The following is a 24,107-nucleotide window of genomic DNA, read 5'->3' on the forward strand; positions in this document are numbered from 1 at the left end:
TAATACCTTTAAAATGAGACTAGATCGAATGGTAAAAGAAGTACCAAAAAACCAATAAGGAGAAGAATGCTTTAAAAAGCAGACTTGGTCAAATGGAAAAAAAAAGAGATACAAAAATTCTTTGAGGAAAAAAAGAGACACCTCCTTAAAAAGTAGCACAAGCCAAATGGAAAAAGAGGCACAAAAGTTCACTAAAGTAAATAATTACTTAAAAATTAGAATTGAGCAAATGGAAGCTAATGACTTCATGTGAAATCAAGAAACAACAAAAAAGTCAAAAGAACAAAAAAGAAGATAATGTAAAATATCCCCACTGGAAATACAACTGATCTGGAAAATATATAAAGAAGAGACAATTTAAAAATTGTTGGACTACCTGAACAGCAACAAAAAAGAAACACATCATCTTTCAAGAAATTATCAAGGAAAGACTGCCCTAATCTTCTAGAACTAGAGGGTAAAATAGAAATCAAAAGAATCCACTTATCATCTCCTGAAAGAAATCCCCAAATCAAAACTCCCAGGAATATTGTAGTCAAATTACAAGGTTACTAGGTCAAAGAATAAATTTTACAAGGAACTAATATTATGGAATCATAGTCAGGATAATATAAGACTTAGCAGTTTTATTTTTAAGGATCATAGGGCTTGAATAGGATATTTTGGAAGGCAAAAGATTTTGGATTACAACCACTCATTTGGGTACAGAAATCTCGTACCCAACATAGAAGTAGTAGGGAAAAAAGGGACATGGGTAATAGAAGCGAGGACAGATTGGAGGGAAGGGCTGGTTAGAAGCCAAACACTTTTGAGGAAGGAGAGGGTGAAAGGAGAGAATCAAATAAATGTGAGCAGTAAAAAATAGGATGAAGGGAAATACAGATAGCAATTGTAATGGGAAAAAACAATTTGAAGCAAGTTTCTCTGATAAAGACCTCATTTCCTCAAACATAGAAAATGGAGTCAAATTTATAAAAATAAGATACATCCTCCAATTCATAAGTATATATATTTCTGGATATAAACACTTTTTGAATGGGGCTTTCAATGTTCTTTATAGTCATATTAAAAATATTCTTACTCACTACTGATTAGAGAATCGCAAATTGAAACAATTCTGAGGTACTACCTGATGCTGATAGATAGGTTATTAGGACAGAAAAGGAAAATGACAAATGTTGGAGAGGATGTAGGGAAAATGAGACATTACATCTCTGTGGTGGAGTTGTGAACTGAATCATTCTGTAGGACAATTTGGAACTATGCCCAAAAAACTATAAAAGGATGCCTACCTATTGACCTAACAATATCACTACTAGTTTTTCTTCCAGAAGAGATGGAAAGCAAAAAGGGAAAGGATCTATATGTACAAGGATATTTCTATTAGCTCTTTTCTTGTGTCAAAGAATTGGAAATTGATACCCATCAATTGAGAAATGGCTGAACAAACTGTGGTATGTGATTAGGATGGAATGCTATTCTGCTATAAGAAATGATGAACAGGAAACTTTCAGAAAAACCTGGGAAGATTTACATGAGTTGATGTAAAGTGAAATACATTCTGTACAAAGGAGAAGTATTATAGATATCTTTTTAAAAAAAAATTATTCATTTAAGGCAATGAGGTTAAGTGAATTGCCCAAGGTCACACAAGTAATTATTAAATGTCTGAGGCTGGATTTGAACTCAGGTCCTCCTGACTCCAGACTGTGCCACCTAGCTGCCCCCAAAGTAGAAGTATTATAGAATAATCAGCTGTGAACAGTTTAGCTTTTCTCAGCCATCCTGGGACCTAGACAATTTTGAAAGACTTATGATGAAGTATGCTATCCTTCCTCAGATAAAGATGGTATCTGAATACAGATTGAAGCATATTTGTTTTTTTTTTACTCTATTTGTCTTGAGGTTTCTTTGGAAATGGGTGGTCCAAATGTACTTTTGCAACATGATTTTTATGGAAATATTTTGCATGACTCTATATTTATATCCTATATCAAATTGCTTGCTTTTTCAATGAGGCAGGGTGGGTTGGAGGAACAAGAGAATTTGAAATTCAAAGTTTTAAAAAATGAATGTGAAAAATTGCTTCTACAAGAAACCCAGTGAAAATAAAATATTAAATAAAAGAAAAAAGAGAGAAAAATACTTATTAAATGACTGAAAATTCAGAACTCTATCCAAAATGCCACTTAATTGCCCAAGGATTGACATATAAAATGACATCAAAACTGAACAAACACTAACCACTTGCCTAAGTGACCATTACAGTCTTATAAATACAAATTATTTTTCCTTTTGAAAATTCTTCTCATGTAGAGCTATAGATTTCTCATTCCCCAGGATAGAGGATAAGTATTCAAAATGAGGGCAAGTAGATGACACAGTGGGTACAGTAATGAATCTTAAGTCAGGAAGACTCATCTTCCTAAGTTCAAACCACTCCAGTATTTTTGCCAAGAAAACCCCAAATAAGGTCGCAAAGAGTTAAAAAAAACCCTTAAATGACTGAACAAAACATTCAGTATCACTGCTCTCCTCTTCTACATCAACTGACCTTCTCCCCAAAGTGCCTTGAAGGTTGTGACTTTGTCCACTTGCACATGATCAGAATAATTAAATTTTTTAAAAAGACAATTCCCTTAGGTCAAGTAAAGAAATACCCCAGATTTAGACTCATTAAAATTATAAATTGTAATGATATTACATCTAAAAAATTTTGTTTTGTTTTCTGGCAGCCAATGTAACTCCACTGTTGCCATCAAAGAAAAAGACAAGTCCCTAGAGCTGAGAGAACAAAAAAAGGCTAAGATGTATTTCACAATAAAGTTTTATAGAATGTGGGATGGACAGCTGATTTCGCCAGGTAATCATCAGGAGAAAACACTCAGTCTCAATCATTACAGAGCTAGGAGATATGTTCTCATTCTATTATGTGCCAAACAAAAGCCCACAAACTGTATGTTATCAGGTTTATTAGTTACCTTCTCACATTTGTGGTGAGGATCACCTCTGATCCCTCCCTCTTAATGACATGGCATTAAAACACCTCCCTCATCTGAAGCACAGAACAACCCAACACTCCCAGAAGAATTCAGAAAGCTTGTCATATGGGGACTCATTATTAATTATCCTTTCCTTTTTAAGAGGTTCAGAATAATGTCTTTCCTGACTTATTTGATTATTTTACTTTTTTACAAAGTAGCAGCTAATGGCATAAAGAACCAAGAATTCTTTGCTTAGAATGTTTAGCATTTATGACAATTTTCAAACTCATAAAAATCACATTAATTGAGGTTGCCTATTTATATGGCAGTCATTCAAGATGATCTTGCTTGACAGACCAAATGTGTCACCTTTTATGTTAAGTTTAGAGCACTAATAAATAATAATGATATAGGAGGTAAATTTCTTGCTATGTAGAGACTTGTGGCAAAATTTTCCATCTATCTTCTCAGATATTAAATGAGTATATAATACATTTTATACAATGGATTTTCTATTTCATTTTTTGGAGAGGTGAATATCAATGATTAAACTAATTAGGATGCTTTGTAAAATCTATTAGCAGGATATCTTTTCACATAATTAGGTTTTCTATCACTCAAACTGTCTAAAGCAAGCTGACTGATATGAAATGCTTCTTAGAACCCCCTTTTCCAGGTATTGATTAATACTGATTCCAAATATACATATATGTTTGGCAAGCAAGATAGGGAGGAGAATGGGATTTTTTAAAATTATAAAATAAAGGGAAAAAACACCCCTATACTTGTAGTCTAACCTATACTCCCTAATGGTAACCCCTCTACAAGTTTACCAATCACATTGCTTAGCACTTATAAGACAAGTTCAAATCACACCTTTCACAGGGTAAGAGAATTAAGTACAGAAAAAGTATGCAAGACCATTTTGCTTTGCTTAGCCCAACACATGGCAGAACAAATTTTATTAAGTTGCTATATTTATTTGAAAAGTGGCAGAGTTAGAAAGTTTAATAGAAGAACAGATATCAAGACTGCTGAGAGTCAAGTAATCAAAGCATTAATTAGAATTTTATTGTTGCTGTTTGCTTGTATTCAACATTTTGTGACTCCATTTAGAGCTTTCTTGGCAAAGATACTGGTGTGATTTCTCATTTCCTTCTTTACTTCATTTTACAGACGAGGGAATTGAGTCAAACAGGATACATGCCTTATTTGAGTTCATGTAGCTATTTATCTTAAGTCATATTTGAAGTCAGATAGATGAGTCATCCTGATTCCAGGTGCTCCTCTCTTTCTACAGTACCACTTATCTGTTCTTATCAGACTTAGGAACTTAAAGATTATGTAACTCTCAGTTCACTCAGTGTCCTTTGGGGGCAATAATGGGCTCATAACCTGACAGAGAGCACTGGGTAATGGGAGATGAAAATTTATATAGGATTTCAGTTACTTTGGAGAATATTTAGTTTCAGTACCATCTACCAATCAGATAGGAAGAAGAACAAAAATGAGATTTAAGGAACAAGGCAGAGGGGTGTGGAAAGAACTTGATCAGGAAAGAGGATGTTTGAGAAATGATACTTTACTCTAACCCTTGAATACTTTGTAAAAATCTTGAATCAGGGCAGTCAGGAATCAAACAACACCCTAAAATGAGAATACAACATATATCTGGAATATTTGATTTTGAGAGAGGAATTTCCTAATTTGGAATGCTATGATTATAAAAGTTGGATTTAATTGAGTAAATTGATCAATTTTACTGCCCTCCCTCATAAAGTAAAGGATAAGCTAGCCTTCTTAGATACCTTTAAGTAGTCAGAACACATCTCCTTCAGTCAAATACTCCAAGATGCTAAATGAACCAGAGACATTCATAGGAAATATATTTTATTTGAGGAAGGATCTTGATAATGTCCTAAGGAGACTGAATAAAACCAGAAGCAAGTTCATAATCTGAGAGACTTGAGAGCTGTAAGTCAGGAGAGAATAATGTTAGTCAAGCCTCTAAAAAAGAGTTCCTTGTTGTGGAAAAAAAAAAACTATTGGCCTTCATGTACTAGTTACTCACCCCTTCCATTCTACCCCCCATCAACATGATCTATTTACTAGGGAAAGACCTAATAAATTTTGGATAATTGGAAGAATTTGAAATTCTTATCTTCCCTTTGTTGCCCTAGAAGCATCTACAGAAGAACCGATGCCTGTGATTCTGTTAAGAGCCAAGGATCAACTGAACACAGATGCTAGGTTTAAAAAACTGAAGTGTTTTAAGAAGGGTATATCATGTAGAACATTAGAAGAGCCCATCAAAAGGAAGTTGAGGAGCTGTGAGTTAGATATATTCTCAAAATTTGTGCCTACTTTCTCCTGGATTTTATATATACATGTTGGAAAAGTTGTCACAGACTTGGGCAATATTTTTTTTCCACTCACCTTATTATAGAAGTTTAGCAAAAATCCTTTATAGAAAGCTAATTGTCTGCATGAATAATTGATATTAACTAATGTTATTTGTTTTTCATTCTTGAAAATGATCAATGCCATAATGATGGTCTTGATTTGTGAATGAATTGGATCCATGTGGGACAGAGTCGCTCAAAGTCATTATTAACCTCATTATCTCCTCCAGGTTTGTTGAAGTCTAGTGGCAAGACAAAGGCCAAGATGACTGACAATGACTAGTATTAATTAATAGTCCTAAATGAAATTGCATCAGAGGGATTTTTGAATTATAACATTAGAAAGATACCCTACATTTTCCTCACCTAGTCCTCTGATAAGAGACAAAGGAGTCTTATTCTAGAGACTTTGATTGTTAGTACCAATAGCAGAAATAAGAGAAATCACAGGGGACTACAGTGACCTATCTTTATATTAAATAATAGCAGGTTTGATACAGTTATCTTAATTGGAAAGGGAAAGGAAAGGGTAGCACTTTAGGTGATTAGGAGAGGATGATGATGTGAAACCTTGCTGGAGTCAGTCAGAAGTACTGGATGAGAAAAGCAATCACCTTTCACTATAGTGGGACTCCATAGTAAGAGTATGCATGGGGCAGCTAGGTGGCACAGTGGATACAGCACTGGCCCTGGAGTTAGGAGTACCTGAGTTCAAAAGCTGGCCTCAGACACTTCCTAATTGCCTAGCCTTGGGCAAGCCACTTAACTCCATTGCCTTGCAAAAACCCTAAAAATAAATAAAAATTAAAAAAAGAGTATACATGAAATATTTGTAAGACCAGAAAGATGAAGAGATGTGCTAGAACAATGAACTGTTACTGTTCTATATTAATCTATACTTTAGAAAAGTAAGAGATGCTAATATCTATATCCTCTGCAGTTTGAAGGCATTTCTACCTCTCTATCTCCCACCTATCCACTCACCCTCCTACTCTTTCTTTCTTTCTTTCTTTCTTTCTTTCTTTCTTTCTTTCTTTCTTTCTTTCTTTCTTTCTTTCTTTCTTTTTCTTTCTTCCTTCCTTCCTTCCTTCCTTCCTTCCTTCCTTCCTTCCTTCCTTCCTTCCTTCCTTCCTTCCTTCCTTCCTTCCTTCCTTCTTTCTTTCTTTCTTTCTTTCTTTCTTTTTCTTTCCTTCCTTCCTTCCTTCCTTCCTTCCTTCCTTCCTTCCTTCCTTCCTTCCTTCCTTCCTTCCTTCCTTCCTTCCTTCCTTCTTTCTTTCTTTCTTTCTTTCTTTCTTTCTTTCTTTCTTTCTCTCTCTTTCTTTCTCTTTCTATTACAGACTGGTGGAACAGTGGATAGTGCATTGGCCTATGAGTCAAGAGGACAACAGTTCAATTCCGGTTCAGACACTTGACACCTACTAGCTGTGCTCCCTGGGAAAGTCACTTAACCCTTATTTCTTCCTATCAAGGGCCATCCCTAGTCTTCCTAATTCATATCTGGTCATTGAACCCAGATGGCTCTGGAGAAGTGAGGCTGGTGACAACTCAGCAAGCACCCCATCACTCAAATCTTTCATATGCTTGCATGGCATCACCTCCTTGGTTTCATGGTCTTCTTCAAGAATGAAGGCCAAACATCATCCATCTATCATCTAACTGTCTGTCTGTCTGTCTGTCTGTCTGTCTGTCTATCTGTCATATAACTCTTTATTCTTGTTTTGTTTTGAGAAATTATTTTATGCTGCTATTTTGTTTCTTCCCCCCCCCTTTTTTGGTGATATTTCTTGCTTAAAGAAGAATACTTTACCCTCTTCCCCCCCCCCCCCCCCGCCCTTCTCAATAGCCTCAAGAGTAGTTCAAAGTACTCTTTGACACTCCCTCTTCTACTCCTTGTTTCTTTTTTTATTCAGGGTAAGAAAGTTCAGCAAAGCTTGATTTATCTTTCTTCCTAATCTGAATCTTCTAAAATAACAGAGTTTTAGAACTGACATTTGTTTTTATTGAACTGTTTTAATTTTCCAGAGACTTTCTGTAAATTGATTGTGTACTCTGCAAAAATTCTCAATAGTGGATCTATGTGTGTATTTATTTTATCTCATTTTTCTATGAATCTTAATCTAGATCCTTTCTGTGTAAGTGGCTTTTCTGTCTGATTCTATTATTAAACAGAATGATATGGTACAGATGACTTATAATTGGGGGTGGAAGTGGGATTGGGATCATAGACAAGAAGGACCCTCAGAGATTAGTCAAGGGGTATCAAATAGGCAATGTGTTCCAGAGCACTGTCAAATGCCACGCCACACCTTTCTAAGACTTCAGAGAGTTAAATTTAACAAAGTTTAAAAGTACAATAAACATAAGATAACATTAGTTTGTGGGTTTTAAAGTCAATGTAAGTTCTTCAGGGAGCTTATATTTGAATTTGAGTTTGATACCACGGATATAGCTAAACACCCTAATTTGACAAGTGAAAAAACATGCTTCAAGAGAATAAATGACCAATCTATGATACTCTTATGTAATAAATGCCAGAGAAAGGAATTTAAGCCTAGGTCCTCTGACTCGAGTCAGCACTTTACTGTATTGTTACTATTATATACTATTAAAACTCAGTTCTTTATGAATACTTATTTTATTGAACTAATTTTCACTTGTATCAACAACCATTTACATACTTCTTTCAATGTGATCACTGGATATATTAATCTCCTTATGTTCAATCATTTTACATTACAGTTTTGAAAGACAAGTTGTAAAAATGGGAATCATTGGGTGCAATCTGCTAAGATGCACTTTTTTTTAGGGTTTTTTTTTTTTTGCAGGGCAATGGGGTTAAGTGGCTTGCCCAAGGCCACACAGCTAGGTAATTATTAAGTGTCTGAGGCCAAATTTGAACCCAGGTACTCCTGACTCCAGGGCCGGTGCTTTATCCACTGCGCCACCTAGCTGCCCTAAGATGCACTTTTGCCAAAGTTTTAAAACCCCAAGTTCTTGATTCTTGAAGCATGTGGAAAATCATCACAAGTTGATAAGAAGAATCTCATTAACAATGGAGTTCAATCTCTTCCCATTTGTGGGCAGTAGTGGCTAGACATGTACAGTCTTTTTCTTTTTATTTCTCTTTATTTCTCTTTTCCCCTTTCTATTTCATAGGTGTTTAGAAATTTATGTAGATACATGTCAACCTTAGCATAATTGGAGCCATACACTTTCTAGAAGTGTGAGTTCTGTTCTGGGAAAATTTTCAAGGACTATTCATTTTCCATAAGTCATTTTTGATAGATTTGTGTAATTAGAAATTTTCTCTATTATTCCAAATGCTTCATAATAAATAAACAAGCATGTATTAAATGCCTTCTATAGACCCATACTTTTCCAAGTTCTGGAGAATCAAAAAAGTGATCAAACAATACTAACTCCCCTTTAAGGTTTTTTTTGGGGGGGCAAACTTCAATGTTCCTTTAATGTGATGCAGGTACCCTTTTGGTTACTGCTAAAATAAATATCTCAAAGTTTGGTCCTTAGCAGATTTGTTATACTACAGCCAGACTTCACGGCAGAAAGATGTAGGTAGTTGAATAATTAGAAGAGAAACCAGAAGAGTCTTGTTAACAGATAATTGGTAAGGGAATGTGGGTCTAGAGTTTATTAAATTTAACACTGACCACCCTCACCTCCAGTCTATAACAGATAATTAGTGGAACACCGTCTTCCTGAAAATCTTATAAGCTCTAGTGTTCATAACAGTCCTGGAAAAGGATATTCAGCACCTTCAACCTTTCAAATATAGTAACAGTGAAAGTTCTTCTATAAGGAATATAAAACACAAAATATTGGTCCTTCTGATCCACTCAGAGTTTCTGTACCACCTGCTACTGGCAAAATTTCACAACAATATTTAAATACTTCCCCCTCAGGGAAAGAGATAATATGCTGTTAACCCCTGAAATAGTTATAATTGTCTATATTTTATATCCTTAGACTGACCTCCTTGTTCAAGGTCTATGTCATTGCCAGAATACTTGTTCTGATTGCTTTGACTTGCTGACTGAAAGGGAGATTATCTTAGAATTGTAGATATACATACTTCTATTCTGATTGGTGGTTTTGTTTTTTCAGTCACCATCATAATTAGGGCTGGGATGGATCCTGCTTCCCTTAATTTTCCCAAAATCTGCTAGTCAGCTACTTTTCAACTCCTTAGTCCCAGCTCTATTTGACCTCTCCCTCTCCCTAAGTTTTCAGTACTCTATCTTGGCCTCCATGTAACCATGAATACAAAGCAGACTTTACTCAAGAGGCATTATCAACTATTGTAGATTTTGAGGGAAAAAAATCACATGATTAAATCTGTACATAAAAAATAGAACTTTAAAAAAATCATAAAAATAATCTAAGCAACTTCCAGCTCATTACAGATGAAGAAATTAAGACCCAGAATAACAAAGTAACTAAACTTAGCTCTGAAGGGTTATCAATGACAGAACCACCTCTAGGCATATATGTCTAAATTCGACTGCTAAAGCTATTTCAATGCAATAATAGGTTAGTGATCAAATCATTTTGGACTTTCTTCTCTACCAACTATGATAATAAATCATCTATGCCTTGTCATATTAATATGCATAATATATATGTGTATCTGTGTATGCATGAACATTATAATGCTACATATAAGCAGGGGAAATTTTAGATGACTTGGCTTCCATTTAGAAGTATGTTCCAAAGATTATTTCAGTTTTAAATAATGGACTGACTTCTTTTCATGCCCTCTCTCCTCAAATTTCTGACCTGAGAGGTGAAAAAATATGAAAATCTGACTGGAGCTAATCTAAACAAGTTTGGTTGTATAAAAATCTGGTAAGGATATTTTTAAATAGAAAAGGAATTAAGGAAGGTTTCAAGCAGATAATAAATAGTGAAAGTTTCAAATAAAATTAATTCAAGTAGAAAGCATAATATAAGTTCCTACAAAGTAAGCACACAATTGGATGCTTATAGATTTATAAAATTAAAAGTTCATTTTGCATACAATAAACATTTAGACTGATTAAATTTTAATGGGAACAAATATATATATATATATATATATATCACAAGAGAATTCCTCTCCCTCCTTCCTTCTTTTTGCCTTTGAATTGGTTTTAAAAATTGGATGTTACAATTTAGGAGAAGGGTATGAAACAATAATGTGAAACCAGAGCAATTTAATTCTGTAGAGTGAATTAGTTCCTTAGAAAATGCATTACAATTTTTACTATCTTTTTTCTGTTCTTCCAAAAAGCCTATCTTTATTTAGTTTTGTTATCTTTTTTTTCCTCCTTTATCCTTTTTGGCTTGGACATGGATGGCAAAAACAAGAGATCTCTAAAGGACAGCAATAAAGCATCAACTATTGCTTCTGCATAATCTTCTCCCCTACCCATTTCTGGCAATTATAACAGAGCACATTTTTTTATTTTTATAGGCAAACCAGTAATGAGACTCATCTCTTGTACTGGTATTGTTAAGTACTTTAGTAACTAAGTGATCAAATGTGAGTGCAGCAAGTATTCAGCAACAATAGTATACAGACACTTTTCTTGACCTACTAGCATTTCCATGTATTGCTGGAATTTGCATGTTTCAGGTTACTGGCTTTTGGACATCTGTCTGGATGTGAATATCCCTGGAAAGAGAATTGATTACTAATCTTGTGTGTAGGAAAAAAATGCAGTTTGTGCACCTGGAAATCATACTGCTTAACTAAAGAAGTCTAAAATTCATTCAATGTACTTGCCTGTGGGGGGCGGCTAGGTGGCACAGTGGATAAAGCACCCACCCTGGAGTCAGGAGTACCTGGGTTCAAATCCGGTCTCAGACACTTAATAATTACCTAGCTGTGTGGCCTTGGGCAAGCCACTTAACCCCATTTGCCTTGCAAAAACCTAAAAAAAAATTTACTTGCCTGTGGAGACATTGAATTATGTGCAAGAATAAGGACAGGGGAGTCAAGGTGGGGAAGGGAGGAAAGAATAATTTCTTAAATACATAATATATGATGGGCATTGTGTTCAGTGCTTTACAAATATTATCTAATTATATATATATATATATATATATATATATATATATATATATATATATATGTGGCTAGCATGTCAATCAACTCTAGACTCTCCCAGATTGATGTTTAAATTATAGGGATGTCCCTGGCTAATTCATCTCTATGGCTCACTTTCATCCTCCCCTTTTTAGAAAAGTAAGAATTTGCCCATTTAAGTTACATCTACATATTTAGTTGTTGATCCTGAGGAAAAACTCATGCCACAATAACCAGTTTAAACAGTACTATACTAACATTTTATCAAGATAAACACGAAGAGTAAAATAATAGAGAGAAAGAAAACAAAACATTTTAGTTAGCATTTCCCAGAATCTATTATTTGGTCTCATTTTTTTCCCAAAATAGTTTGGGAAAAAGAGCTCTTGTATGTCCCTTGTATAGAATTTATGACTTCCTCCCTCTGTAGCCAGAATAAAGTGGCAGAATTTTTTTTTGTACTGGAAGCTTTATTAGTTTTGTCAGAAAACTATTCCTGTCCATATCAATAGCTCCTTCTGACTGGCTCTTGGTTATTGCTTTCTCAAATAAATTCCCAGCCTGCCTTGCCTTAGATACTTTGTTCAAGTCTTGATAAGTCCATGCTGTCCTGGATTGTTTCTCCTTCCATGTATTCAGAGTTGGATTGACTTGTTTTGTTCCTCTTTTCAAAATCAACCTATCAACCACTTGCAACCCAATTTTATAGTGAATGGAATCTTTATTCTCCTCAAATGAGCATTTGTACTCTATGTCCAAATATTCTTGAATTTATATTTTTTCTTATTCCTCCAATGTCAATCAGTCAACAAACATTTAAGAACCTATAATTATAAAAATCAAATAAACTATAAAGAACAAATGAAGGAAGATGCAATCTATATCCAGAGAAAGAACTGATTAATAGAAGTATGTATAAAATGATTTTACACCAACAAAGGAAAGTTACATGAAAACTTTGTTATATATTTAAAAGAATAACAAGTTGTATATAATAGATTTGCAATTTCAGGGGCAATCATCCTCCTCCCCTTTTTAAACTATGTTATGGAAATGCTTATTTTATTCCTTAAATTCAGAATCAAATAAAAAAGGATCCTTTTATTTTCCATTCATTCTATTAAGTTTTGAAAAAAATACAGAATAAATAAAGAATTCATCAACAGAAAAATAGTCCTGAAATTAAGTGGGTTCATGAGAGGTTTCTTAGAGAATTTTAGTTGGCAACTTAAAGAAAGCCAGGAAATGTAGGATATGTAGTTAAGAGGCAGAGAGCTTTCCAGGCAAGGAGACTGGCAGTGAAAACACCTGGAGTCAAGAGATGAAATGCCTTGTTCAAGAAACAGCATTGTCATTGGATCACAGGTAATGAAGGGAAGAAAGTTGTGAAAAAACTGGAAAGGTAGGGCAGAGCAATGATATGAAAGGTTCTGTCTGCCAAAAGGAAAAATAGATTTGAACTTGCAAGTGATAAAGAGTCATGAGTTTTCTGTTTGGATCAGTCTGGATGTGAATATCCCTGGATAGAGCATCAATTACTAAATATGTTCTGTTTTATACTGATTGTAACAATACAAAACACTTTTTTATGATGCCTGAAGGCTAATTATAGGCCAAAGACATTTGGTGCATCTCAACTATTTAACAGTGATAGTGCCAAACTGGTAAATGATAACGACATGATCCTGGAAAGATGGGATAGACACTTCCATGGTTTGTTCTCAACAGACTATTATCAACCAATGCTGAAACTACTGACTTTATCTCAGGTTAGAATCAAGATTTCTCTAGCTGAATTTCCACCTGAACAATAAGTTTTTTACGCCATTAGACTTGTCTTGTGAAACAATGTGCTTGATGCTGATTTCATTCTAACAAAGATTTAGAAGGCAGGGGTCCCCTGCTCATACAAAAACTGACTGAAAATTTCTGGGGAAGAGGTTATTCTCCTAAGAAATCGAGGATGCCTCCATTGTTCATCTATATAAAGGAAAATTCATTGTCAGTAAGATTTTTGCAAGGGTATTCCTTTATAGTCTGATCCTTCAAATGATAAAAGGTTATCTACCCAAAAGCCAGTGTGACCTAAAAAACAACCAAGAAATGGTTGCTATTGTGTCTGTTGCCCCCATCTCAGGAGAACTGCTAGGAGCAGAGGTCTGAACTAAATTTTCATTGATCTGACCAAGGTCTTTCATACTTTCAGTCATGAGAGCTTGTGGAAGATCATGGGAAATTTCAGTTGCCTGGAGAAGTATATATCGGTATTATATACTAATTTAATGAAGGCACGCTTGTACATTACAGCTAATGAATGATGCTTTTGTGCTTTCTCATTCATTAATAGAATGAAGTAGGATGGTGTGCTTGCTCCCAGATTTTTTGGAATGATATTTTCTTCACTGTTGTCAGATGCCTTCAATGAAGATGAAAATGCATCAAGATCTGTTATCATATTGTAAACTATTTCAATTGAAAAGGCTCCAAGGCAAGATTAAACTGGAGGGAGAGTTGGGTACAGCTTTTGTTTGCAGACCTAATTCAGCTTCTGAGACTGAGATACAGTATAGCATGTATTGGTTCTCTGCCACTTGTGCTAATTTTGGCCTAACAATTAGCACCAAGAAAACGATTCTGCTCTAGCCAGCACAGCACCAAGCATATGTAGAACCATTGGTTACAGCAAATGGAGAAATTTTGAATGCTGTGGATAGTTGTTATCTTGGGAATATATTTTCCAGGGATGTCCACTGAAATGATAAGGTTAATGAATGCACTGCCAAAACTAGCTCAGAATTTGGAAGGCTGCAAAAGAATGTCTGGGAGTGAAGAGGTATTAGGCTGCCCACCAAACTGAAGATCTACAGAGATGTTATACTGACTAGATTGTCAAAGGGGTCTATGGGAAAAATTTATTTTTAGTACTTCTAACTTAATCTTTGAAAATCTTTCTGAATTTGAGGGCATTTGATTCTGTAATAATCAACTGCATTAATTCAGTTGAACAATAGTTTAATAATAGGAACTCAAATTATACTATGATGTGAAACAACTTCATTTATATATATATATATATATATATATATATATATATTTGTACATACACAAGTGTATGTATACTTATGGAACTGAATTAAATTGAAATGAACTAAGCAGTAGCATTACAAAGTTTAGGACAGTTTGCAGAAACTCCTCAACTCTCTTCCATGCCTCAGTGGTAGTATCTGTGCAATCAGGTATCACACACAAAGCTATGTCTCTGAAGACTTGAGATTTTTGAGAAAACATGTGATTTACTGAGGATATGCTCTTTTACCTCCAATTATGGAAATTGCCTATTTACCCTAGTATACTGACATTCAGAGAGGAAAATATTCTGAAGATGAAACCTTTGTTTCTCAAAGTGGCAAGGATTTTTGGTGCTATTACAAAAGAGAAAATCTTCATCCTAAGAAATGCTTTAGGATCAAATCAACTTTTCCTCCTGTTTCATTACTTGAGAACTGGCATACAAGCTGAGCATTTAAAAATATAAGTTCCATGTTTCAATGTTGATTATGTCCCATTTCCCAAAATATTTTTCTCATGTAGTTGATGAGCATGGTGTGCATTTCTATCATCTGAAAAGGTTGACATTCATTAACCTATGGGTTTTAGACACATCAAGAATTGTCTAAAAATACTATTTGTGCCAAGCATAGTCCATTTTCTGATTCAAGCTGGTTATCATTTTGCCCATTGAAGCTGATGGGTTGTTTGAGATTTACCAAGGTACCTGTCAGTAGCAGAACTATCATGAATTTAAGGCACCTGTTTTACATTTCCCTCTTTAGGGGGGCAGGCAAACCTCTAATGTCCAGTACTTCCTTTGACTGGGGAAAAATCCTCCTCTATTCTTAATTTTTCTGTTTCCCATCACCACCATCTCCCTATTCCCCAAATAAATGAATATAAGTAATCCATGAAAATAACCCTGATACTCAGAGAAGCCTGCTCTACCCCACTAAAAAATTATTAGCAACACCAGAGAAAGAGTAGTCATGCTAATAGCTACTGTGTTAACCCTGTTCCAACAGAAAAAAGCTTATGTCCCAGATCTATTGATAAAAATACCAATTTCAAGTTCCCCCTTACAGTAAGATAAATAAAACTAAATTAAAATAAGATCAACATAGATAATAATTAAAAAATGATAAATTTGCAGGGGAAAAGAGAAGCACATACATATCAATACCTGATACTTAACTAATGCTTTGAGATTTCCAAAATAATTTGCTATTTGACTGGAAATATTGGGATTTTTTTGTATACTTTAAGGTTTTAAGTGACTGGCCTTGCCATATAGCTCCTAAGTGTCTGAAATTTGAATGTCTAACTCTCCAAATCCAGGCACTCCTAAAGCATTCCCCTATTCTGGTTTTTATCATTGCATAATGGAATTTTTTATTCTGTTCAGCCTACTTTTTGATTCTTGGAATATTACAGGCTTAGTTTTTTAGTTTGTTTATTGATTGGTGTATCTGTATTATAACTCTTCTCAATCCAATATATCTTCCAATCAGGTGCAGGTGATTCTCCAAAAACATAGATCTGACCATGTCAAAACCCTAATCAGTCAATGTTTCTGATTCTCCATTACCTATAAAATGCTTTAGTTGCCTTTTACTGCCTTTTACAATCTGCCACTTCCTATAGATTTCCAATCTTACATTTTGTTCCCCTTTACAATATGAAGATAGCTCCACTGCATTACTTACTGCTCCTCTACCATTTCTTAGTTCTGTACTTTTTGCTGGTGGCTGTTCTTCATGTTTGGAATGTTGTTCCTTTTTCATCTTGGTATATTGGACTTCTAGATTTTCTTTACTACTCAACTCTAAACTTACATTGTGCCAGAAGCCTTTCCCAATTTGATACACATTTGTGTAATAATTAACTGGGATGTCTTGTACTTTTTTTCCTTCATACTGATCTCCTATAATTGTTCTTTCCAAACATTTCAGCTGGAAATACCTTTTGCCTTCTCTTGTTGCTTAGTCATTCAGTTGTGTAAGACTCTTTGTGATTCCATTTAATATTTTCTTGATAAAGATACTTGGATGATTTTCCATTTTCTTCTTCAGTGCATCACATTTTTTTTAAGAACTCTCAACTATGACTTATCCATCTTAGGTAATCCTGCATTTTCAAAGATTCCTTCTCTCTCTCTCTCTCTCTCCCCACTCCCATTGGTGCACAAGTTCCTCTTCCACAATAGCACAGGGATTCTGTTCTTCTACTTTTAGTAATTGAAGAGTGGGTTAATAATATTATCTGGATTAATCATTTGCCATTTAAATATTGCCTTAATTGAATGAGACAATATGTTTAAAATGCTCCATAAACTTTTATCAATCTTTATTACAATAAACAGTGTCTCACTTTCAAATATCATTTCTTCAAGTAGACTGGTATCTTCTTGTAGATGAAGGGAAAATACTTTGTACTTCTTTTGCATCCTTCAATATATTCACACAACGTATTTGAGAATTAACTAAAATTTTATACATTTGTTCATTCATTTAACAAGTTTTTAAAAGCACCTACTAAATGACAAACATTTTGCCAAATACTGGGAATATTAAGACAAAAAACAAAAAGTCTCTGCCTTCAAGGAGGTTACACTTCAAATTCTTAGATGAATATACAGGAGATGAATTATTTTATATTTTTCCCTTGTGCCAGACCTGACATTCCTAGGCTTATACAGCTTGAAACCACAAAGGCTTTGTGAGAAGTATGTAAGGTGGAGTCCTAGGACTCTACATGATTTAGAACCCCTCAGGTAACTTGTGAAACTTTAAAGAATATTTGTAGCAAAAATTGATATAATGAGGAAAGTGGGCTCATATCCTGTCCTTCTCCTCCTCCCACCACATTGTCATTGGTTCTCTTTGACAACAACAAATATGTGAACACTTATATTTACATAGCATATAATTTTTTCAAAGCATTTTGCATATATTATATCATGTGAAACTTAGAATGATCAAGAAGGTTTTTACTTTATATTATCCATTAGTATATGGATCTATGAAATTTGGAAATTTTTTCACCAAATATATAACTGTGACTGCTCTGTAATTTGTGAGAGTTTCTTAGTACAATAATAAGTGTTAGAGAATTTACTGGAGTATGGAAAAATTATGTGTCTTGCTCATATTCCTGTATCTAGTCTGCATCAAAAACATGACTTGAACCCAAATTATCCTGACTTCAAGTAGGCCATTCCCTTTTTACTCATCCTGCTTCTTGTAAGATAGATACTAGAGCTTTCATCTCCATTTTGCAGATGGAGAATTAGAATCTCAAAGATGTTAAATGATTTGCCTATGGTTAAAAAAAAAGCAGTGTGTGGGACAGTATTGGAACCCTGTTCTTTCAGCTGCCAATAACATGATTACAAAAAAAGGTGATCTGAAACTCAATGAGGACAAAGTTGTCAGGGAGTCCTAGGTTCAAATCCTTATCACAATTAGCTGCTAAGTAACAATTTTACCACTTTTTGATCATAGTTATAGCTGCTGATGTGACAGATCTTGATTTTTCACATCATTAGTATAATCAGTTCTAGCTACCGCAATTGGTTCAATTTACTTGCCAATAAAGGTACAAAACCCATGTAATATAATATCATACCAACCCGCATGAGTCTTTAAATGAATCCTTTATTCAAATGTGGAAAATTATAAATAACAAATCTGAATGCCAGATATTCATTAAAATTCTACCCAAGAAAAAATATCTCCCCATTAACCCTTGACTAATACACTCCTGTGTCTTCATGTGTATAATAAAATATAATAAAATAGATAATGGATATATTTTTCTTAACAATACTGTTATAATTTAAATTCTTATATAATGACATGAATAAGGACTTTTTAAACTTGGAAAAATGGTAAAGTGTCAGGTTATAGCTCAACAAAAGTAGCTACTGTATTATTTAAAAGAAGAATTAATGAATCATTCACACTAGCAAGTAATCATTGCTCCACATCTGCATTTTATTTGAATTATTCTTTGGTACTTCCAGAAAAAAAACAGTAGACTTGACATTCATTAAACATAGCTATCCATTTCAATAGCTACATGAAAGACTTATTTGCACATAATTACTGTTTGAAGATAATTTCTCTTGATCCTGACTTACAAGAATTGAAAAGGTAGCCTTTTTCTTTTTTCTCCCCCATTTTTAAATGAACCATTAATGAGTCAGACAATCAATCTGAAGGTAGATATATCCCTTCTTTCTCAAAAAAAAATCTTACAGATACTAGTGGGGGTGTAGAGAGAGAAGAAGAATCTTTGAAAATGACAATCTAGACCAATTCATAATAGAGTCACTGTCTAACAAAGAAACCAAAATGGCTGCAGAATTCAAGTAATTTATCTCAGGAATATTTCATTCCATATTTGTATGAATGGAATATTAAATGAATATCTTAAAAAGAAATCAACTAAACTCAAAGGAAAGATATCTGAACATATTAAAAAAAGAATTAAATCTATTGCAATGAAGTTACACAATTCAGATTCTGAAATCTGGATAAATGTAATTTATTTATTAAACATTTTTACTTAACTTGTTCCTACCATTTTGTTTTTATTCCTATGAAAAGTGATGTAGGAATAATTATGTAAATGTTTCCATATGTTTATACATAAATGCACCTATATGTGTATGTGTATATATACACACATCTTTAGAAATAGTTTCTTTAGGAAGTGAAACTTGACCTGAACCTTAAAGGAAGCAAAGAATTCTTAAAGGTACATATGAAGAAGTATGACATTCTTGGCAAAGGGTACAGACTACACAAAAACACAAAGAAAGGACATAAATGATGAGTTCAGGGAATACCTTCAACTGGAACAAAAAGGTAAAGAAGATATTAATCCTGAAGAATTAGACTGAGTCAAATTATAAATGAAATGCTTCTAATAAAGGATATATTTTAGACACTGAGTTTTGAAGATTATTCTTTGCTTATACTAGCAATGTACATTTGCTAATTTGTATTTTAAACATCATGATTCCCAAATAATTGCCAATAAAAATGGACTTTCATGTCTCATTCAATTTTAAAGATATCAAAATAAGTACCAGCAAGAAATTAGTTCCTGCAAACCACACCATTATAGAAAGGCTTTTAGAAAGAGTCTCTTGGCAAATAGGTGATAGATTTATTTGGCCACACAAGCAAACAACATCCTTCTAATATGGCTTTGAGTGACTGTGATTTGCTTTATTCAAGTGACTCTCCACATCAAAGTAATTTTTGAAGAATTGACTTGTTCAAAATCAATGCAAGTGGAGATACTTGAGTAGTAAATGAATTAATGAATTAAAAAGTATTTACTAAGTGCTCACTATGTGCCAGGCACTGTGCAAGGGAGATGAGATGAAATTTCTTTCCTTCTATTCATCTATCTGTCCATCTATCCATCTATCATCTTCCTTCCTTCCTTCCTTCCTTCCTTCCTTCCTTCCTTCCTTCCTTCCTTCCTTCCTTCCTTTCTCTCTCTCTCTTTCTGTCTGTCTTTCTCATCCTTTTTTTTCTCAGAGTTGTGAAGAAAGTGCCTTGTCAAATTTAAAACATAAACATCTAACTGCTACTATTAAGACAAAACAGCAAGTTCACAATGAGGAGAAAGGAAGATGGGTGAGCAGTGCAGAGAATTTTGAAATTTCTTTTCTTTTCTTCTTCTTCTTCTTCTTCTTCTTCTTCTTCTTCTTCTTCTTCCTTCTTCCTCTTCTTCCTCCTCCTCCTCCTCTTCTTCTTCTTCTTCTTCTTCTTCTTTTTCTTCTTCTTCCTCTTCCTCTTCTTCTTCTTTTTTGCTAGGTAATGGGATTAATTGATTTGTCCAAGATCACACAGCTAGGTAATTATTAAGTGTCTGAAGTCAGATTTGGATTCACGTCCTCCTGACTCCAGGGTCAGTGCTCTATCCATGGTGCCATTCAGCTGCCCCTGAACTTTGGAATTTCTAGGAGAGGAAGGCAAAAAAAGCTCAGCAGATTAAAAGTAAAAGGCACTGCTACTCTGAATTGAATACAATCATAGACAGTGGGGAACCTTGTATAGCTCAATAGCTTATTTAAGTAATTAGAATTTTGCTATTTTTCTAGTCTATTATCATTTTGGGAGTTGATGAGTATTTGCCCCTTTCCTCATTTGCCCTTCATTGCTGCCTGGTTATCAGTTCTCAACACCCTTTGGTATTTTCTGCTTTATTTATTATCTATAATTTCATAATGGTTTTATTTACTTTATTTACTATCTATGATTGCTATCTCACTGAACTCTGAAAGAATGTTAATGCTACAACTAGACTGCTAAATAAAGGCAAAAGGGAGCTCATAAGACTATTTGCCAGAGACAACTTTATCTCTCTATTGAATGTTGCTTATTCTTTAAAAGTGGTTTCTTGTTTATTTATTTATTTTCCTGGGAAAGGTTTTAGTTTCTAGTTAGTAGTGTCAGGAAAGTTATGTTTTCCTGATTTTTCCCCCATTGTTAATTTACCTCTAACGCAGTTGAATTTTTAAAAGGAATTTCAAAGACTCTGGGAAAAGAAACTCGGTGAGTGTTAAAATACATACAACTTCATTATTTTTTCATTAAGAGGTTTTTTTTTTTTGACAATTTTCACATAGGAAAGAAGTTGTATGAGTTTGAAATTATTCTAAAATCAAAGAAAATTCAATAGACATAGGGAGAATTTCATTTTTAAACAATTTGACCTACAAGAAACTACACTGAAATTCATCAGTTATTATCATTTCCAGTTGATTTATTACATAATGTAGTTGCCTAGATAAACATTTGAGAGTGCTCCTTTTGACTGAGAGTTTCATTAATTTTAAATAGATTTGGAAGGAAGAACTGGCAAATTGTAGAAGAGAAATATGAACTTGATTTTATCAGGAACAGGAGTACTTTTCTTTTTTTTAATTAATTATTTTTTTCTTATTTTTGTACAAATGATTTTTTATACATTACTAAAATATTCTTGTTTAAGAGTAAACATAATATCTCCCCAAAATATAGACCCACATGAGCAATAATATAAAGGAAAGAGAAAAAATTAAAATTAAAATTAAAAATAATAATAATAAGTGCAGCCAGGTGTTGCAGTGGATGGAGCACCAGCCCTGGAGCCAGGAGCACCTGAGCCCAAATCCAGCCCAACACACCCAACAATCACCCAGCTGGGTAAGTCACCCCAACCCCATTGCCCTGCAAAAACTGAAAGCCAAAATAAAATAATAATAATAATAATAATAATAATAATAATAATAATAATAATAATAATAATAGGGACGGCCAGGTGGTGCAGTGGACAGAGCACCAGCCCTGGAGCCAGGAGCACTCAGGTCCAAATCTGGCCTCAGACACCCAACAATCACCCAGTTGTGTGGCCTCAGGCAAGCTACCCATCCCCATTTGCCCTGCACCCCCCAAATAATAATAATAATAATAATAATGATAATTATTATTATTAATAATAATAATAATAATAGTAAATATACTTCAGTCTGTGTTCCAACACCTCCAGCTCTATAGTGCATGGATCACATCCTTTATGATAAGTCCATCACAAAAGCTACTTCCCATTTTTCTACCGTTGCCATTGCTGATTGCAACTGCCTCCATTTGTACTTCCCCACTACCATATACTATATTTTCTCTCTCCTTTCACTCTGTCTCTTTTCTTAAATGTGCTATAGGGTAGCTGAGTGGAGCAGCAAACAGATCCCCAGCCCTGGGGCCAAGAGGCCCTGAGCTCACATACTACCCCTTAGTTCCAGCATCCACCTGGCCCTATGGTCCTGGACAGGCCATCCAATCTCAGCCCCTTGCAAGAAATAAAAAAGAAAATATGTTATATCTGACCACTCTCCCCTCATGGTCCACCCTCTCCTACATCACTCATATCCCCCTTCCTCCTATCCACTTTCTCTCCTTCTTACTCTAGATGTCTATAACCCATTGAGTATATATATATATATATATATATATATATATATATATATATATATATATATATATATATGCTGTTTCCTCTCCTAGCTACCTCTGATGAGAGTGAAGGTTCCCTCATTCCCCCTTGCCTTCCCCTTTTCCATATCATTGCAATAGCTCATTGTAATAAAAAAATTTTATTATATGAAATATCTTAGCCTATTTCACCTCTCCTTTTTCTTTCTCCCATTACATTTTCCTTTTAGATATTGACTCCATTTTTACACTATATTATATCTTCAAATTCAACTCTCTCCTGTGCTTCATCTATAAAACATCTTTCTACCTGCTCTATTAAATGAGAAGGTTCATATGAATATTATCAGTATCATTTTTCTGTGCAGGAATACATGTAGTTCATCATCATTAAGTCCCTCATATTTTCCCCTTCTCCTCCACTCTCTATGCTTCACCTGATTTCTGTATTTGAAGATCAAACTTTCTGTTCAGCTCTGGCCATTTCAACAGGAACATTTGAAATTCCCCTGGTTCATTGAAAGTTCATCTTTTTCCCTGGAAGAAGATGTTCAGTTTTTCTGGGTAGTTGATTCTTGGTTGCATTCTGATCTCTTTTGCCTTCTGGGATATTTCATTCTAAGCCCTATGAGCTTTTAATGTAGTTGCTGCTAAGTTCTGTGTGATCCTAACTGCAGTTCCACAATATTTGAATTATATCCTTCTGACTGCTTGTAATATTTTCTCTTTGACTTGGAGTTCTGGAACTTGGCTATAATATTCCTAGGGGTTGTTTTGTTGGATCTCTTTCTGGTGGGGGCATTGGTGGATTCTCTCAATTTCTATTTTGCCCTCTGCTTCTAGGATATCTGGGCAATTTTCCTGTAGTAATTCTTTGAAAATGATGTCAAGGCTCTTTTCCTGGTCATGACATTCAGGTATTCCAATAATTTTTAAATTATCTTTCTTGAATCTGTTTTCCATATCAGTTATTTTTTTCAATGAGATGTTTCACATTTTCTTCTAATTTTTCATTCTTTTGGTTTTGAAGTATTGGGTCTTGATTTCTCATAAAGTCAGCAGCTTCCCTCAATTCCATTCTACATCTGAAGGATTTGTTTTCCTCAAAGAGCTTTCTTAGTTCCTTTTCCATCTGGCCAATTTTGCTTTTTAAAGCATCCTATTCCTCAATAACTTTTTGAATTGTTTTATCCAATTGACCTATGCTGGTTTTTAACATATTATTTTCTTCAGCATTTTTTTTTTTTTTGGATCTCCTTGACTAAGCTGCTGACTTCTTTTTTACATTTTTCCGGCATCTCTCTCATTTTTCCCCCAATTTTTCTATCTCCCTCACTTATTTTCAAAATATTTTTTGAGCTTTGTTGTAGCCTGAGCACAAGTTTCATTTTTCTTGGAGTCTTTAGATTCAGGAGCTTGTACTTCCTCATCTTCAGATTGAGTATTTTGGTCCTTGGGATCATAGACAAAGTATTTCTCAATGGTGTTCCTCTTTTTTCTCTGCTTACTTATTTCTCCAGTCTGTGCCTGGCTTTGGGGTGCTTCCTGAGCTTTTGAGTATTATTGGGACAGCTCCCCACACACAAGGATC

At 34.3% G+C, this 24,107-nt stretch overlaps 1 pseudogene; it reads left to right on the forward strand.

The window, feature by feature from the left end:
* Positions 1-24,107, forward strand: part of LOC141519173 (uncharacterized) — an 88,113-nt pseudogene that overhangs the window by 636 nt on the left and 63,370 nt on the right.

Source organism: Macrotis lagotis, chromosome 3, assembly GCF_037893015.1.
Source record: "Macrotis lagotis isolate mMagLag1 chromosome 3, bilby.v1.9.chrom.fasta, whole genome shotgun sequence".
Taxonomy (NCBI): Eukaryota; Metazoa; Chordata; class Mammalia; order Peramelemorphia; family Peramelidae; genus Macrotis; species Macrotis lagotis.